This window comes from Carassius carassius, chromosome 21 (genome assembly GCF_963082965.1).
Source record: "Carassius carassius chromosome 21, fCarCar2.1, whole genome shotgun sequence".
Classification (NCBI taxonomy): Eukaryota; Metazoa; Chordata; class Actinopteri; order Cypriniformes; family Cyprinidae; genus Carassius; species Carassius carassius.
The window spans coordinates 20,556,879-20,576,132 of NC_081775.1; the positions used below are offsets into that span (position 1 = coordinate 20,556,879).

The 19,254-nt window shown below is 36.9% G+C and overlaps 1 protein-coding gene across 1 annotated transcript in view; it reads left to right on the forward strand.

The window, feature by feature from the left end:
• Positions 1-19,254, forward strand: part of LOC132098274 (IQ motif and SEC7 domain-containing protein 2) — an 85,574-nt gene that overhangs the window by 46,954 nt on the left and 19,366 nt on the right. The window lies entirely within an intron of this gene.

Sequence of the window (19,254 nt, forward strand, 5' to 3'; positions counted from 1 at the left end):
AATGATGAGTAAACAGGATTATAGTAATGGACAAAGAGAGCAAAGCGAAAATGATAAATGGTGGGAAATGGTGAATCGGGAACAAAAAGGGTTGAAAGAAAGTGGCATGCTTTATTATTTATGGATTAAGATCACGAAAACATTTCCAGTTCACCGGTCATTCCGAAATCAAAAGGAAATGTAATAAATTATAAAGCAAAATTTTATAATTTGCAAAGAAAAGGTCATGACCATTTTTTAAACATTATTTTAATGACCATTATTGTTTTATTATATTAATGTTGTTTTTCTCACTAAGTCTGAATTATTTGATCAAAAATACAGTAAAAGCAGTAATAATGTGAAACATTATCACAATTTAAAATAAGTGTTTTCTTTATTTTAATATAATAATAATATTTCTCATTATCAATGTTGAAAACAGTTGAGACGCTTAATATTTTTGTGGAAAAGGATACTTTGATTACCAGAAATTTCAAAATAACAGCATTTATTTAAAATAGAAATATTTTGTAACATTAAAAATGTCCTTTCTTGTCAAGTATATTTATAACATTAATGACAATACGTTTTTTTGTCGTTTTCTGTTTATTGTTCCTTGACTTAGGCTCTTCACATAACATTGAATTCTCATTTTCAGATTTATGCATCATTATAAACTGAAAATATGATATGAATGTGTTTTCATTAGTGTGTTCACTATGCAGAAATCTTCATCTGAATCAGTGTCTGTATTCCTCTCAGCTGTTTGCACTCACTGCATTCTGAAGCAGAGTCTTTCTGGTCACTCAAATGACCTAGTTAGACTTTATTAATATTGCAGTCAGCAGCACGTTGTTTCGTTGTTCTTTGGGAATCATGAAAGGGGAAATGCTAGGAGACTGACATTGACTCCTCCCACCACGGGAGGCTGATAGAGCACAGTCATGAAGCATTGCGTCTGTCCAATCATGTGGAGATTCACATCACGTGGTGCCCTGGTGACATTAAAATAGACTAAGCGCTGCATGAGTAGTAGCTCATTGCACACTGAGATGATGTATGTCTACAGTATTTAAACAAAATTTTTATCATGCGGAAGTCATCATTGTGTGCTACAGAAACATTTAACACTAGAGGAGAGTGTTCGTGGTGTTTTGTTTTCTCAGTGTGAAAGCATGAATCTTACCTGTGCATGAGCTGTGTTTGTTTTTGTAAAATTAAGCATGGCTGTATTTTTCTTGCCATTACAGAAGGTTGGGACAGAGAATATAAATGTGCAGTTGTCTAGCATGTTCAATGAGCCACAAATAATTGATTATAGACCCTATTTAGGGGGATTTCCTAAAAATCCATTAAGTGATCTGTCAGTTATTCTTTCAGGTGCGCTACCAATCATCTGGGGCTTTTAGTGAAATCAGAAAATAAAATGCCATTCCATTCCTCATATATATCCATTGACAATTTTTGGCAGTTTCTCATGTCAGATGTGTATGTATGCATGTATATTTGGATGTACCAGGAGCACCTTAATAAAAACACAACACCTAACACCTAGTTTGCACACACCTAGCGAATAAAGTTAATTCTTATTCTGAAAATATACCTACAGTATATAGGCCAAAACATCTCATGTAAGTTGTTTACATGGACATAATTATGCAGTTAAGGTGCATAATCCAGATAATTTTGTATTTTATTTTGAAAATGAATTGCTGTTAAAGTATTTTAATACATTTCCTAATGTACATTTCTTGATGGTCTTGCCATTTGTTATAATGCATTTTTACTAATCTCATTCATTCTCATTCATGTCTTTGAAAATAACACACAAAAGTGTGATGAATGGCAAAATGTAGGTCATAGGACGTTTACAAATCTAGGCCATAATTTTTTATTCTTTTTTTAAATGTTGATGAAAAATTGAGAATTCCCCTAGAATTAATTTGGGCTGGGCATGCCCACATTAAAATGAATGTCCTCTTTTGTGGACCATAATCAATGATGTCTGCATGATAAAGTGGGCATAAGCTAGTTGTTTTATAAATTAACTGTGAATTTGAACTAATTATGTTTTACTATCACATGTTCTAACATTTGTTTAACCAGTGAATTTCAATAACTTTATCAGTTGTTCATGATTTACTGCAGACTTAAATGAACCGAAAATATTTTAAAATAAATGTATAAAGATTGCCTGGAGGATTTTAATTTGTATGTCAGGTACCAAATCTTAAGAATTATATTTTAACAGTACGTATTTGTGCAGTACCCAAAAAGAAATACAGCATTCTCCATGCAGAGCATAATTAGAGAAACAGAAGAAATTTTCCGGCCTGGATATTACTCCAGGCTTGATACTTCTAGGTTTATCATGACTTTATGAACCCTGAAAAGAAAAAGAGGAAGTGACACAGGAGAGATGAAGTGAACAGAACACTGAGCAGCTTGTGCTGAAGAATGAGACAGATGACAAACATGGGGAGGAGGCATCAAAATGGTGGCTAATATGGAATATGATGAATTATATAAAGCTGTCCTGAGGCCAGGGAGAGAGATGGAGACACAGATAGAGAGAAAGGAATATCACAAATCTCTCCTGTGTTTTAACATGTGAAATATGGAGGCAGAGTAGGCCATTGTCAAGAAAAGAAGGCTCACGATACAGAGAAGAGACTGTTATCACAACAGAGTGGGTTGAAAAGTCTTTCTCAGCATGCTTCATTATAAGTCCACTGACAATAATAAAAACATTGATTAAACTTGGATGTGCAAAATGAGGAGAGAAACAGAGAGTGATCTCTTGCTTATCCACACTATTAAAGGGAAATCATGACATAGATCAATGCCCCGCTCCCTCACTATTGCATGTGAGTGTTTTGACAATCTGATCAAAATAAAACGGTAATTTAAAGACAATTCATTATTAAATTTTTTACTTATGTGAGGCAGCTGCAGTCAGATCTTCATCTTTCAACAATTTTTTTGGTCCCACTTTATATTAATTGTCCCTAATATCTGTGTACTTACATAGTAAGCAGATGTGTACATACTATGTAACCACATTGCTACATAGTATCTAGAGCAGTAATATTTCTGTAACTACACACATATAAGAACCCTCAAAATGGTTTGTGTAAGTACAAATGTGTAACAGGACATATATAACTACATTTTGTAACAACAATATGTAAAAAAGTAATTGAAACGATTTGATCCATGGGGTGGAGACGGGTAGGTTTAGGGGTGGAAATGGGATCCAGGGGTATGTAAAGTTGGAGGAGTTGGTTCTCAAGTTGGTGCACCACTGTAATACCAGTTTACTTACATGATAACGCCGCAGGAACTGTCCACTTAATATAAAGTGGAACATTCTGGACATCAACCAAAAATTATATGTAAAGCCTAACTTACTAGCCAGTGCTGTGTAACATCAGAGTAATAACGTGGTAAATCCATCGGAATTGTTAACAATATAAATTCTTTACCAAAAAGTGCTGTTAGTCCTGTTACACATTTATACTTTCATTACCAAAAAGTGTAGTTACCAATTTCCTGTTACAGATTTGTATTTACACATACCATTCAGTGGGTTGTTTTTTGTTACATCTGTGTGGTTACACAAACATTACAGCTAGATACTACGTAAGTGTGTACTTGCACTGTGGTTAAATATTATGCACACATCAAGTTACTATGTAAGTACACAGCTTTTAAGGTCACTTAATATAAAGTGGGAACTGAATGGTTTTTACTGATAATGGGGATATTTTAAGTTATGAAACTTGCCGGATGTATGAAGCATACAAAGACTTCTTCTGTGTCAAAAGATAAAAGTAAATTTGATTTCTCATGTCATGACATAAATAACCTTGAACATATGTTAAAACTATGCACATGCATAATTTATAGTGTTAAATTGTTATTTGAATTTTTTAAAATGTTTTCAAACTAGAAAAAAAGGTTATTTTAAGAATTGTAGCTTACACTGCATGATTCTTGTTCTACTGTGGTTAAAAACGACCCTTTGGAACCTTTATTTTCAACAATGTATTTTGAGAAGTGGCGCGAACTGAGTGATAGAATTGACCACCAGATTGACACCATATGGTTCCCCTGGACCGCGCAACGAATCGAGATGTGACTCAGATTATGTCACATGACACGCTGATTGATCTTAATGGCACCGAACAGTGCCTGTCAGATGAGTCAAGCAATGATGCCTGAGGTGGGGATCTTGCTCCGCGAACAGGAAGCGGTTTGCCAAGCTCTGCTGGCAGACGCGTTTTCGCGCCCTTACTGCTGTGTCACGCTGGCTGCACGAGCCTGAAGAGATTCAGAGGTGGGGGGGTGAGAGATGGAACGAGAGTGGAGGAGGAGGAGGGTGGCCAAGGATGAGAGAATGAGTTTCTCATCAGCTCCTCGCTCATGACAGCACATGAAATCGCAAATCATGCCTTATAAAGCGAATCCTACTCCGCGCGCACGCCGTGAGGGACACTGTCAGCGCTCGAGCCAAATTAGCGATCAAATGAAATAGCGCTTGCGCATCCGGACGTGTTTCTCGCAACAATGTGGTGCATCAACTGTGCGTCGGATAAGACTCCAGCGATTCTTCATAACAAGCTTGTGTATTGGTAAGATGCAATATTGTGACTTCTTTTTTGTGACACGACTGGTTGGAATATGTTATTTGTTTTCCAGTGCTAACTGGATTTTAATGGATTTGTTGTATTCGTCTATTTAAATGATATTGTTGTGAGGCATCACCTGGAAAAACAACATACCGTAAAAAAACCGCGCAATATGCCTGCGCACGAGTCCTCTGTCTGTGCATTGTAAATTGAAGTGCATCTTTAGCCGCAGAGAAAACGCTTGAGGCCAAAGAGTTAGAGGAAAACAACGCTAAAAACAGCCTTTAAATTATAGATTACTACGCGAATACCTGTCATGTACAGTTTATGAGCTTGTGCAATTGTCTCAGTTTTTGAATGCATGTTCTTGGCAATGACTTGTAGGTCACAAGTTCCCTCAACACAGTAATGTCCTCATTTGAAAACAAGTGTAGTACTGACTAATGCTTGAATCTTTTTTCTTTTCTTTTTTTGAGTGCTCAACTGTACACATGACTTTTGTATATTCAAACATATTACACTAAATGGCCGTTCTGAAGCTCGCTGCTGTCCTGTGAAGTTGGTAGGACATGTTTGAACACACTGCTGCTCCTCTAATAAGGAGGCAAAATCCAATTTTTATTTATTTAAGTCTGGTGTAAATTAACTTTAATTTGATTTTTTTAAATGCTGGGTTAAATGCAACCCAGCGCTGAGTAAAATATGGATAAACCCAGCGTTTGCAGCGCATCTACCTTACATTGTCAACAAGAAACCAGTATTCCATGGTAAAAAGAGGTAACCTGTAATTGTTACCTTACAGTAAAGAACTATTTCTACCTGATTTTCCCCTTAAAATGAGTTTTACTGGTATATTGTTTTTAACTTGATTCAGTCATCATTATATTGAATTTCTGACTTGAATAAACATGTTAATTTAGCCTAGAAGTCACATTTTTAGTAGCTCTTTTTCAAGTCATTAATAAAAATGTCAAGTTTATGTGTTTTTTAATAAATTCTTTTCTGTTTATCTAAAATAGTACATGTACAGTAAGCACAGAATATTTAGTATTTGGCTTTTTTTATGATGCAATTTCAAGTTTTTCTTTCTCTTTGGAGTGTTCCAAGCTGTTTGCGAATAGATAAGATTACTAAAGTTGTAAAGACTGTAGTCTCAAACCCAAAGAGATATTCTGTATAAAAGTTAAGACTTGACCACGCCCTACTAAAATGGCTTGTTTAAACACGCCCCCACATGTCTACATCACGATGTGGGAAACTTTGCATAACGGCAGATTTTGCTACCTCCTATTACAACAGATGGTAGCATAATTCGGAAGCAAAATCTTTAATATGTACACCTGCCACAACCCTAAACCTACCCTAACAGTAGGGTGAATACAGTGTTGGTAGCATAATCTGATAGGTAGGATTATTTGGTAGAACACTGTGACACTACATCACAGTGTTAAGGGGCGTAACAATTCCATCACACGCTTGAGGAATTCAGCCAATAACAAAGCACTGGATTGCTGGGCAATCAGAGTACACCTCGCTTTTCAGACTGATGAGCTTTTTAAGAAACTACACATTTCAGAAAGGCGGGGCATAGAGGAGAAACAATAATGTACAGTATGTGAAAATAATGTGTATTTTTTTTTACCTTAAACTGCATAAACACATTGCATTACACCAAATGCACAAAATAATGTTCTTCTTAGCAACATTATATGACCCCTTTAGGAGTTCTTCTTTTTGGACCATTAGTCAACCAATTCACTGTAAAACCTGCAGGTGTTATGCAAGTCAAACTGTGTAATGTAACTGAGCAGAGTGCTCACTAAAAATCTGTTCACTCAGGTGATCTTTTTAAGTAAATTTTCTCTCTGACATGACGTAAAGTGGTGATCCCTGAGTGGGTGAGTTTACTCCATAATTAGTTCATTCGTTTACACCAGTATGTCCAATTCAGGCCAGTTTACGGACTGATTGTGACCTTGAGAAACTGCACTGACTTCTTAACTGGCCAGTAGTAGCATATTGTGTCGTATTATTTTTGTTTTATTTTTGTACTGTCAGTTACTTTCTTTTCCGAATTTTGAGGAGGCACTCACTGCATTGCTTCCTCACAAAACACCCCTGGCTGAAGGAACATGTTGTGTTCCATAATGTTTTAAACTTCTTGTTCTCACACTGATACCATGAAGGATACAGCATCCAGTCAGATTTGAGTCTTTAGTATGTTCTGCAGAAATGGGCTGCGGTGTTCTCTCTAGGCTTGCTCTCCTTTTTTCAGCTGGTGGGGGGTCTTCTGAATCCGATAGTCCTCTCATGTGAGTGGTTTAAACAAGTGCTTGAGAGATTTCAGCTGTTTCACAGACTGCGAGAGTTACGATACTGTCAAAGAGGCAGCAAGAGACGGAGTATGTGAGAGAATCACTGTTCTTCAAAGTGTGGTGCTAACAAGTTGGTCTTGTAGTTTTTTTCTCACAGTCTCCATCATGATGAGTGTCATCAGTAGCAATAAGGAATTATTTATTAAGCGCTTCAGCATTCTTGATGCATGATTTTCAGTGAATGTAACTAGATGAGCTGGCTGTTATTCCTGTGCAAGGCCTTTAGATTCATACTCTAACCAACTAGTTTCTAGTCTGATTCTGTAATGAATTATACATTGATCTTATGAGTGAGTGAAGTGACATTCAGCCAAGTATGGTGACCCATACTCAGAATTTGTGCTCTGCATTTAACCCATCCGAAATGCACACACACAGAGCAGTGAACACACACACACACACTGTGAGCACACACCCGGAGCAGTGGACAGCCATTTATGCTGCGGCGCCCAGGGAGCAGTTGGGGGTTCGATGCCTTGCTCAAGGGCACCTAAGTCGTGTGATTGAGGGTGGAGAGAGAACTGTACATGCTCTCCCCCCACCCACAATTCCTGCCGGCCCGGGACTCGAACTCACAACCTTTCGATTGGGAGTCCGACTCTCTAACCATTAGGCCACGACTTATACTGAGTTATCTGTTTATCTTTCAGCATTTTTTAGCTTAATGAACTTTTGAACTTTGAACATAGTGGTAGTAACCCTCCAGCAGCATGAGTTCAAAAATGCTAAAGATTTCATCTGAGCTTCAACCTTTCAACCTCCATCTCTTTCTCGCTCTAATCTCCAGCTATGTATCTTATTGTACTATCAGCCCTGGTCATTTCCTGTCTGTTTTAATGCATTGGATTTGAGCCACAGCCACAATTTTCATGACTCACCTTAATTCAGTTTTATTTCCGACTGTGTTTAGTTTTTCCTATCCATGTCGCTGTGTTTACATGCACATATTTTTTTTCAATCTATTCAGTGTGTTTAGGTATCTAATGTATCACATTCATTCCAAAAACATTTCTGCACATATGAAAAGTGGTATTTTGTTACCATATTGGCGAGAAGCTTGTGAATCCTATCAGAGAACGAGAGTCAGCTGACTGAAGAAGTTATGCTACTCAGCATGGAACCTCACTGAATAATTGGCATGTTTTGCTTTTCTAACATGTCTAAAAATATGCCAAGAAGGCTTTTTATTCATATTGCGAACTTAACTTGGTGAAAGCAGTGTGTTGAAGCCTTTCATAGTGTTGGAATTAGGGTTGGGCGATGTCTTAAAATTTGGCATCGGACGATGTCTACATTGAAACATCGTGATGGACTATGGCATCAACGGGGTCAGCGTGGGGATTGGGGGAGGTGTGCCCAAAGCGTGAATCCTTATAAGGGAAAACAACTAACGATTCCTATCACCATGTCTTCACCGGATGCGAGCAGCGCGCAGCGGCAAAATACTATGGAACCACTGATCTATAATAGAGATTCATTATATATAGATCAGTGTATAGTAGGGGTGCACCGAAATTTCGGCCGCCGAAAATTTTCGGCCGAAATGGCATTATCGGTTTCGGGCCGAAATAAAAAAACAGCCGAAAACGTAAACCGAAAATGAATGTCACCCGCCCCTCCCATCCGTGAGCAAGCGCTTAGGTTTCACTCACGGTCGAGCTGTTATCACGCGTCTGCCTATCAAAGATTAAGCATGTCAAAGGGCTATCACAATCAAAAAAAGCTTGTCACAAAAGCTGCACAATCGATCGGACCAACCAACACAAGTTTCGAAAACGAAAACAGGGAATCGATTTTAACGGCCTTCTCTCGGAGCGCGTCCAGCTCGTCACTATACGCTCGCAGCGAACGCGCGTCACACAGCAACTGCAGGTTCTGAATTTACTAACGATTCAATGAACACTTTGCCTATGTCTCAAAAATCGAACAGGATTTTTTTTTTCACAAAAGTGACAGCCCTATACGAGAGGACACCAAAGTTGCAATATGTAACATTTGTTTTGCAAAAATCTCTTTTTTTTAAAATTTTTAAAAAACTATTTTATTTGATGGAACATAAAACTTGAAGAATAATTATTATTTATATTTATTGTAAAAAATATTTTATGTTTTGTTACGTAACTGTTAATAAAAGTTTGATTATTATATTGTGATTTTTCAATTCAGATCCATTAAATCCAAGCAATATATATACACGTTTTTAAAAGAAGCCATTTTCGGCTTCAGTTTCGGTTTTCGGCCAAGTGCATCCTAAATTTTCGGTTTCGGTTTCGGCGCAGATTTTTCATTTCGGTGCATCACTAGTGTATAGAACTCATTTTGATCAGTGATGCTGTCTACACTGGATGCGGCGTGGCATGACACCACAAATCCCTGACAGTAAACTGCCAACGCGTTCTATTTATGATGTGCTGACAGAAATTTCTAATCATTTTCAATGGTCGCTTTGTTAGTGTAGACAGTATTTAGCTGATGCGCCGCCACACGACAACTTTAGCGTCCGGTGTAGACACGGTGTAAGGAGAGATGACTGAGTACGATGGCAAAGATTTGCAGATCCTCAGTACCACTGACAAACATATAATCGTGTAAAATGTGTGGTAAGGACTGCCGCTCCATAGTATAAATAGAGTACTGTATGTGCGATCGCGAATCTCGAAAGTCATAGTGAAACTAAAACAAAAAAATTTAAAAAGATGGCATTGTTTATCGGCCCAACCCTAGTTGGGATGTACATTACATCGTCCAAACTGAAGCCATAGGCAAACAGTCCTCTCTCTTACAAGTAGTGTTGGGTATTTTGACCATAAGCGAAGGTTTCAAGTTAAACGTCTTAATGATAGATTTGTTTATTACAAACATATATAATTTTTCAATACACAAAATATTAATAGGTGGACTGGAGTTGTCAATATACTTGTGGATTATTGTGAATTTTTTTTTCAGCTGTTTGAATTCTCATTCTGATGGCACCCATTTACTGCAGAGGATCCATTGGTGAGAAAATGATTTAATGCTGTATTTTTCCAAATATGTTCTAATAAAGAGACAAACTTATATACTGTACATTATGGATGGCCTGTGGGTTAATAGATTTTCAGCAAATGTTTGGGTGAACTATTGCTTTAAGTTAAGTTTCATTGTGGTCTGACTGTAGTAATTTATATAATAAGTTAAGAACTTATAATAAGTTATATGAAGGAAGAAAAATAATGTCATCTTTCAGTTTAACCATTTCAGGTTTCTAAATGTAGCCAGACACCAGGCAAATAATCTGACTAACTCGGTAACTAGGTAGGTCTCTTGAAGCATCTTGGAGACGTTGCCACAGTTCTTCTGGATTGAGTCTGTCTCAGTTTGTTCTGTTTCTTCAAGGCATTCCAGACAAACTGGATGATGATCAGATCAGATCTCTGTATGGAGCACTGGCTGTTGTCAGACCCCATATGTAAACAAAAAACCTCACTGGATTATTACAATTAATGGCAAGATTAATATTTGGAAATGTAAACTAAAAATTTCATTCTCGGACACAACAGCAAAAGATAGAAATAACTGACCTAAAACCATTTTTTTTAGCTGGTGAAAATACTAGTGTTCTAATAATTTTGGCCACCACTATATATGTTGTATTTGCTCCTTTTGAAGTTAATACCTGGTATGGATCAAGTTAGTCAAATTATTTGCCTGGTGTTTGGCTACATAGAAACCTTAAATGGTTAAATTGAAAGATGTCATTATTTTTCTTCCTTGAACATCCGTCTTGTTCAGACAGATCTTCAGGAGTTCAAAGTAGTGTGTTACTTTGTATTTTCAGCAGTCTTGCTATTTTAAGCCTAAAATGTTCACGTTGTCAGTGTTTCTTTCATCTGTGCTGCTGAAGCTGTGATCCGGTTTGGTGTAAATGACAGGCTGCTTGAGGTTGTGTAAAAAAGCGAGACCATACAGCGATCTGTGTCGTGACAGGCAGCAGTTTCATTCTCCAACAGTGCGTTCTCAAGCTGAGCCTTTAGTAATGAATGCATAGATGATTCCCAGGGTCACTTCAGCAGTCCTGGCTTGTGGCTTTAAACAGGAAGCGCTCTGTTACTGCCAAACACTGCATTTTGATTCAGTGCAGAAATGACGTACACTCTCTTTGGCTTCTGACGCTCACTGCGTGAAGATTTGTTGTTTGCTGAGTGTGCAAAATGAAAGCTTACAAAGCTTTATGATCCACTCCAAAAATAGTAACATTATGTTATATCTGGACGTCTAAGCAAGTAAACAAGTGTATAGTTAAAATTGCAGTATGTATGTATATAATTGCAGTATAGTAATTCATATGAATAACATGCCATATAATTATTTATGCACTTGATTTATTAGTATATTTCTTTCATTTAAAATGACTTTGATCTTGACTTTGTCCGTTTATATCCAGTTTCATGTCTAGTTTTAAAGGGATAGTACACCCAAAAATGAATAATTTTCTTTTCATCCACAGATGAATAGTAAAGTTAGGTCACAATTCACTGTTGTTTGATGGAAAAGAGCAGCACTGCCATATTTTTGGAGTCCCTTGCTGTTACATCCAAAAAAAAATAAAATAAAAGGTTTGGGAATGACATGAGCATGTTCAAATAATGACAGATTTTTCATTTTTGGGTGAACTTTCCCTTTAACAACCTCCTGCAGTGACACATTCTCTCACTGTCTCACACCTTTACCTGCATGACAACAGAGCTGCACATGCAGTACTCTCGAGGAGATGGTGATTCAGAGACTGTATGCTAACTTTCCATTTCAGGAGGAAACCATGTGCCTCTGAGTGTGAATTAAGTCTAAATTCAGCATCCAATTTGAAAGGTACAGAACATCTGTGTCTGCATCAGATTTAGAGCACACTAAAACATGAAATTTCTGACATAATGCAGTCATCATCCTAATTAGAAATACCACCTGAACTGCTCTTAAAGCTCTTGAGTAATAGTTCACTGAAAAATTCTTTCATTATTTACTTGCATGAGTAATGTATGACTAATGTTATTCTGTGGGTTGGTACAAGTTTCGGTTGTTTTTTTTTTTGATCGTGAATAGGGCTGGGCGATAAATTGATTTTATAGATTAACTCGAATTTGACGTTAAGGGCGATTTGTTTTTAATGAAAATCGGTTTTCTCTTTAACTTCTACCACCGGCTCTCCCCTTAGGTTTCCGTAGTTCAGAGTGGGCTCGCCCTCCCCCCGCTTTCCTTACAGCCGCACACAGACAACATGACAGTTAACAGCGCAGAGCTCGTTCCAAAGAAAGGCACCGTTTCATCGGTTGTTTGGAATTGGTTTGCTTTTTTTGTTTCAGACACAGAACAAATAACGCCACATTGCAAAGTGTGTTTAAAAGCCGTTGCTATAAAAGGTAGCAGCACAACAAATTTATTCCAGCATCTTAAACAGTAGGGATGGGTACCGAAACCCGGTATTAAACTGGCCCAGGGGCTAAATTATGAAAGACCGTAGTATCAGTAAGATCTGACGCTATCGGTTCTGCTTTCGGTACTGGAGGGAAAAAAATTTATGTACTATGTATTTTTCCTGAATAATGTTATCGTGCACATATTATCTCACCAAACATTTCTAATGTGCGATCATATTAAGTCGTTTGTCTGTGAGATCTGCGAAATCTGTCATGCGTGCTGCGGAGGCTGTCTGTCAGTCACACACACACACACACAACAAGAATGAGCGCGGCGCACACACACAAATAACAGAACGAAAACTCCCGCTAAATAATAAAGAGTGACGATGGCGAAAAGATTTGCTTAATAATGTTATCGTGCACATTTTATCTTACCAAAAATTTCTAATTTGCGATATTATTAAGAAGTTTGTCTGTGAGATCTGCGACATCTCTCATGCGCGCCGCGGAGGCTGTCTGTCAGTCACAAACACACAACAAGAACGAGCACGGCGCACACACACGAATAACAGAACGAAAACTCACAAGTAATAATAAAGAGTGACAATGGCGGAGAGAGCAAAACGTTCCAAAGTGTGGTTATACTTCACTTCACTTAGGGTGACCAGATGAGATTATTCAAAGATCAAAGGTCTGTCTAGTGTGCCACAAAAACAACAACATTAAAATCATGAACTCAAATGTCAATGTAAAAAAAAAAAAAGAAAAAAACAATGACTGTTGTAAGAGTGCGAAAATCAGACCTTTCTGTAATGCTAACGCTAATGAGTTTAAAGTTTTGTTAGCACTTTATGAATACCACTGTGACAAGTATGTATTTTTGTAATAGATCTAATTTTGTCATTTCGGTTACATTTATTTAACCAAAAGTTTTTTATCAAAGAGGGAAACACAATTTTATTTTTTATTTATAATTTAATTTATTTTGAAGGTGCATTGTGTCACTGTAAGTTATTAGAAAACTGATAAGCTACATTTTCACTGTTTACAATGGCAGTGCCTGCCATCTCGTTAACAAGCATGTTTTGAGGCTTGTTTCCTGTTACACTTATGCACAAAGGGGAAATTTAGATTAAACTGCATAAGTGAAAATCAGAACAAAATAAAGAGTACATTTGTTTTGAGCAATTTCTTTGTCGGTTGTAGTTTGTTTTTAAATAGAAAAAAAAATCGATTAAAATCGAAAATCGGGTTTGGTGTGAAAAAATCAGAGATTTTTTTTTTGAGCCATATCGCCCAGCCCTAATCGTGAATCTAATGACGTAGACGAGAGTGGAACTCCTTATATGAGCATTTCTCTCGGAAAAGCGCGCCTGCACACGTTGACCAGAGGACTGTGAGACCGCGTACATCAACGCGCTTCATCGGGAAATCGTCGGCAGCGCTGCATAGGATTTGTACGAGAATGCCTCCAAATAAGTGCGTTTTTGGATGTGAGGGAAAGTTTACCGTGATCAGCTTCCCCAAGAACCCAACGTTACATGAACAGTGGATGCAGTTTGTTTTTCCGGGGCAGCAACGGAGTGTATCAAGTGCCTTTGTGTGTTCTGGTCATTTGAGTGACAAATGTTTTATAAACAAGGCCCAGGTCGACACTGGATTTGCACATCGTTTGCTATTAAAACATGGAGCCGTACTTGTGATAAAAGACCCCATTCATGTAAGTACAATCGCATCAGGTTTCTGTATTTTGTTGAAAATCAGCACATAAGTGAAGATATGTTAACGGAAACAACACGAAACATCAGTATTATAGCTCCGCCCACGGCACGCCTCCAGGAGCTCGGCTTTTTCCGGAGAGAATCGGAAAGCTGTATTTTTCTTTTATAAATATGATAAAATTAAAGACTTTTTGGATATATGAAGGATGCAGTACTATTCTATAGGTACTCAAGATTAACATGAGATTAGGTGAAACTGGGTATGTTATGTACCCTTTAAAGGAACATCTGTGAATAAACAGAAGGCAGTGGAGAAATTTTTTGTTCTTTCTCTTTAAATCTAATTCATTTTTTAATCTGAATCTGACTTTTTTCATCCTACTCTTTATATTATATGACTGTATATACAGTATGACTATCTGTATGCAAACAATGAATGTGCATCATTGTTTGAGCAGATAGATTTGAATATTTTCTGTGTATTAACAACATTTTAGTCCGTTTTAACATATGGCTTCAGTTAATTTGCAACTTCGGATCATCACAAAGCTTATCAGTTGCACTTGTTTTAAGTCTTGCCAATGAAAACATCTCAACTGAGAGTTTGCACGCCGATTTTGGTCTCTTCTTGCTCTTGAAACAACACATACATACCAAAACTCGTCTTTGCGCATGTCCTCTCAAAAATAGTCGATTATGTCTTAAGTGAAAGTAAACATTTGAGAAAGAAATCAGATGTCTATCATTATACCGAATGTATTGTCTCTTAAAGTGACTGCGCTTAATTTACTAGCTGCTGTCAGTGTCCTTAATGTTAATCCAATAAATTAAATGGGAGAAAATCATTTACTGCTCTTTACTGAATTACTTTGTAGTTTTAACAAGAATTAATGTTAAATAATGTTTTATTTATACAGTAAAGACTATGCAATGCTATTTACATTTGATTTTTCAGTTTCAGTACCTGGACACCTACAACCTTGGAAAAATTTAAAAACGTTGTTTCATTTGTTTAGTTGTGCTATTCTCACAATTTCAAACAGGGCCCACAGGAACAGCCTGCACCAGGGCTCCGCAAACCCCAGCTCCGGCCCTGGCCGCGGTTGTCTATTTTGTGGATTATAACAAACTAAAAAGGCTACAAAAATGAGTACAATACATTACTCTCTACATCTTAAATGAAGATCTAACTCACAACATCACTTCCAACTCAATGCTACTGATACTAGACTGATTTGGTGGAATTACTGTAATTCTCATTCTGAACTAATTAAACATTATGATGAAAATCGATAGAACTGATAATAAAATAGCTCAGAGCTGTTACGCAAGCTCCCAGCTTCTGTAGCAAACATACAAGCTCCATTCCAAAACCTAGTGTGCTGCCTACGGAGGCAGCATTTTAAGAAATCACATGGCTGTTCCAGAAGGTAGGCAGCTTAATTATGCCGCCTCCTACCTTGTTTTGGTCAAATTCTAAGGCAGCATTGCATATATCTTTTATAGAGAAGGCAATTCTATATTACATTGTTATGAGCTCTTAAAATGGTTGAAGCCAGCTTATATTATCATAAAAATGTTTTTCCTGATATTTATTTTTTGTTTTGGTTTTTATGCTTTGGAGTACTGTAGTGTTAGCTTAGCAGCATACTAGCACTATTTTTTTTTTTTAATTCATTATGAAAATGTTCTCCTTTGTAATAAGCACAAAACAAAGGCAACTGCATGTTTTCTTGTAGAATATAAGTTGCTTATTACTTCTCGATTATTTGATATTTTTGGTGGATTGCTTGTGGGTTGTGGTGATGCACATCAATTGGTATAGATTTACACAGAACTCGCTGAGGAAACAATTCAATACACCCTTCTATGATCAATGGCACACACTCGGTTTATCTGTTTATCAGACATGTGGCCTTTTTTAACAGCTAGATGTTTGCAAAACGTGAAAGGTTTTAGAGGTTATTGTGGAATGAAACATGATAAAGAATATAAAGTACTCAAAAATCATGACTCAGTCTAGCAGAGTGACATAATTTTAAAGTGCATCATTATATAATGGCAGATGAATGGTATAGTGAAAGTGACATTAGCATAAGCCCAAGATCATTCTATTGAAAGTAAATGGCTCTTTTAGATCATAAATGTAATGGTGCTGCTTTTTATTTCTTTGCTGTTGGTTTTATAGAGCAAGCTAAAGCTGTATTAATGTCTGTATATTTGTGTTGAATTACTCATTTTATTGTGAGTATAATGCATTTACAAATCTGTTTTGATTGGCCCATGTGCTTCTATCTAGTGGAAGAATGAGAAGTACTGTATTGTCTTGCTAACTGAGGCACATGATAACATTATAATCTGAGTTTGCATATTATCTGAATATTAGCATTTCCTTAATTGAAAATGTCTGGGTGGCCATTCCTGATGGATCCAAACATGCTTTTAAACTATATTACAGAAATGCTTGCAAACGTTTTCTGTAGTAACGCTGCCAAACGCATGTAGCAGCCTGAGTGACATTCAATTAACAGCCTTTCACTGACTCGCCTGGAATTATTCCTTCCTGCCAGCATCTGCCCACGGATGTTTTCATGAAAATACATAAGCAAACAAATGCACATGCATACTCTACTCTCAGTGCACTTTAACTTTCAGAAAATGGTTTCTTATCTTCTTCTATTAATAATTTATTCAATCAGATATCTATGTGAAAAATTTCATCTGAAAGCATCTGCTTAATGAAAAAAATTTAATTGCTTTAATGTTGATGTTGATGTAATGTTTAATGTTGCTGTCAGTATAAAGTTGAATGAGGACTAGGGCTGTCATCCTCCCAAAAAAATAACAAATTAGCCACATGAAATGTGCACTATATATATTCTTTGTTCACTAGTAAGCTTTTCATTCAGATATTAACCTGCAGCCCTGTGCATGACATGCAGATTGTGGCAATATTGTTCCCAAAGATTAACTAAATCTGAACATGAACATTCTATTAATCAAATAATTCTGAAAAAAATGTATCACAAAAATATTAAGCAGCACAGCATTTTTTAATATTGATAATACAACTTTTTCTAATAATACTGTTTCTTGAGCAGTACTGTTTCTTTATATATATATTAAAATAGAAAACATGTTCACAATCACAAAATTGCCCTTTTACTGTATTTTTGATAAAATGCAACCTGGGTGACCATAAGACACTATTTAAAAATATTTATATTAAAAAGAATGATAGTGTGTATTAGTAGTGAGCTGAACAAGGACTGAGGTGACGTGTTTGTGTGTCCCTTTGTGTGACTTTCCCTGAGAGGTGCAGACAGCACAGTTTGCTCACACACACACACATGCACCATGTGACCGGAATCCTACCACAGCTGCATATGCGTCAAGAGCAAACACACACACACATACATGCTCATATCTAAAGTCACTGATCACCGCAGGATTGCACGGCACTATTCCTAGACACACATTACCAAACACAAGGCCTGATGGACAGGAGAGAAAGTTTGAAGGACATTTATTGCCATGTGTGTGATTGAAAGAGAGAAATGCCAGATGTACTATGCTGCCTTTTGGTGGAACAATAAATTGTGAAAATGTGTTCTGTATGACAATCATACACTGGACTGGATGTTAAAGTTTGTAGTGGTATACTATTTTAGTTGATTGCTGTAGAGCCGATTCTTTTGAAGGTTTGCTGTTGCCATGTTGGTAGTTACCAGTCCCCTGGTGTGAAGAGATTTGTTACACACGGAGAGAGGCAGAGAGTGTATGTGTGTGTGTTTTGCTACTGTACTGCTTGTAAACTGCATCAGCACTGCAGTAATTGACAGATCGTCGATGCAGTCATCAGGAAACCCACCGGCATGATTCTGCTGATCCCAGAGCAGCACTCGCGCAAATGCATGCTCCCTATCACACCGCTGCAGACATCATGTGTGAGTTTTTGTTCAACTCCTTAGCCGTGCGCTTCCATCGAAAGACTAAACTCCCTCAAAGGGCACATGCCTACATGTGTGTAAAGGACTGGAAAAAAATTAAATGAATAATGAATGTTAAATTTGAGCCTATATGTGAAGATATGGGACAAAAATTCAGATTGATCAATGTTCCTTTTTATGGCAAATACAAATTATCTTTAAAAAGCAGGTCATATGGTTTTTTGAAAAATATGTTAGTCGTTAATCAAAAAAAGTGCATAATAAATAAAGATATTGTCTCTCAAAAGAGAGTCGATTCAGAATTGCCTTAACGAGTCGTCATATTGTCGAATCTTTTGCCTGTTGCTAGTATTCGTCACACATTTGCATAATCCAGAGTCTGACCTGCCCACAAACACTTCCCTAATTAGTGTGTTAACATCATGTTGAGAAGACGCTGTGTTCAAGGATACCACAGAAATGTAATTAGAACCTTTTGTTAGACATAGTAGACATATTTTGGTTTACAAACTATCCTTTCATCAGTTAGTCACGTTAGCACTCGACTAACAGATCCACCATTATTGTTTTCACATTTTAGCAGCTAAACATTAGCTGTTGGCATGATTCGATTGCATAAGGGTTTTTGTATGTCATTATTATAAGATGGGATTGGAGCACTATATTGTTTTATGTGAAGGTGCTTTGTCAATGGTAGCACTGGGTAACTGGCTCAAGGACCCCTCTCTTTAGCAATCACAACAGGCTTGGCCAGCTGACCAATCAGAGCAGAGTAGGCTTATGGAAGGGAGGGGTTTGCTTCGAACTTGTTAGGAACAAATCATTTTGAAATCATTGGCAAATGACTCTTAATATTAAATGCATATTCTGAGAAAATGACAATGTTTTCTGACCTTAGATGCATTTAAACCTTTTATAGGGGATTCCAACACAATATTAGGACACTTTAAAATACCATGTGACCTGCTCTTTAAGTGTCTGATAAGACATTTTTCATTATTATTTGTGCTCTTTGTGTAAATGATCCTCAAATTATAGGAGTAAACATAATATGCAAAATAATAATAATAAATAAATTAGAATGATGAATTGTGTCCAGATAAATATTTTTAAGTGTCCATATGCAGCATTTTCAGATTAGCTGTTTTCAATAACTAAAAACAAATCGGCAATTGAAAAAGAATAATAAGAATAAGATA